The sequence below is a fragment of the Priapulus caudatus genome, unplaced genomic scaffold, assembly GCF_000485595.1.
Source record: "Priapulus caudatus unplaced genomic scaffold, Priapulus_caudatus-5.0.1 Scaffold23, whole genome shotgun sequence".
NCBI lineage: Eukaryota > Metazoa > Priapulida > Priapulimorpha > Priapulimorphida > Priapulidae > Priapulus > Priapulus caudatus.
Genome location: NW_014577084.1, coordinates 179026 through 180343, shown reverse-complemented (window position 1 = coordinate 180343; position 1318 = coordinate 179026).

The following is a 1318-nucleotide window of genomic DNA, read 5'->3' as shown; positions in this document are numbered from 1 at the left end:
CTAGACAAAGACTCATCTATCTGGGTTGGGTTTACCGTGAACATGGAGGATCCGCCTCATGTAGTTAGCCGCAGCGGGAGCCGCGGGGCAAAGGTGTGCATGGTAACGCTTGACTAGTTGCGACAGCACTCCGCCTGGTGCAAGCATATACCCAGCTGGGTCCGGCGCGGCATTTTCACCTCTTCTGGTTATTAAGTTCAGTAACCTTACGCGCCCGGAGCTACTGAATTGACTCTCGTACCTAGCGGACCAGTGGTGGAATAGGCGCTCTCACGACTCAATTTTTGGTGAGCGCTGGGAACGGGAGTTCAATGAATTGCGGGCGTGTAACAGTTTTGGGAAACCATGGGGCATGCAATACTTTCACTACGGGTTGGAGTAAGCGCCGTGCAGCGGGCCGTAGCGTTTAGAACCTCATGGTGACTGCATTTAATGTGACCTTAAAATTGCATGCAGTGGGATGTCTGTCAAGTACTCTCGCTTTTCCAAGTCGTCATCGTCGTGACCAAAGACGTCAGCGCGTTTCTTCTGATTGTGAAAGTTTCTTTCAAGTATATTATGTGATACGTGCATGCAGTAACAGATGTGTTTCTCGCATAAAGCTGCGAAGTTTCACTCGCACTTATATACGTACATTGTCGTCATCACCAGTGCTTTGGCAGCGAGCTGTCGGATATCTAATTTGACAAACAGCGATTAATTGCGTGAGTATATATGGTATAGATCCAGTTCTAATTATTGTAGTGAAAGTTATATTAATATTACTTTTGACAGCCCATTTAGCTATTTCGATCAATAAATTGTTTGCTTGGCTATTATCTGGAGCATTGGTAAATACACACTTTGATGGGGATTCTACATATAGACGTGATTTGTAGGATATATATCACGTTTAGCTAATTATACCACATAAATAATTTCGCGAATCGATTGCATATTTCGTTAAAATAGTTTGGTGGCTTGTAAATACACGTTCAGCACGTGTAGGTGTCATTAAAAAAAACAAAAAAAACAATAACCTTAATGCGACACCGATATGACACTTAATTATGTAGTGATTGCGAATTGGTTCACACAAAATATTCTCTACATAGACGCCGTTGAATCCGAGCACGCACGGACGCACGCACGCACGCCCGCACGCACACACAATACATTCATGCACGTACGGACGCCGTTGAACCCGCTCACCGCGACGCACGATCACGCACCATCACCCAACGCACACACACGTAAAACCAACACAAACAAAACACACACACAAACACAAACACAAACCATCACAGCACAACACACACACACAACACATACATACACA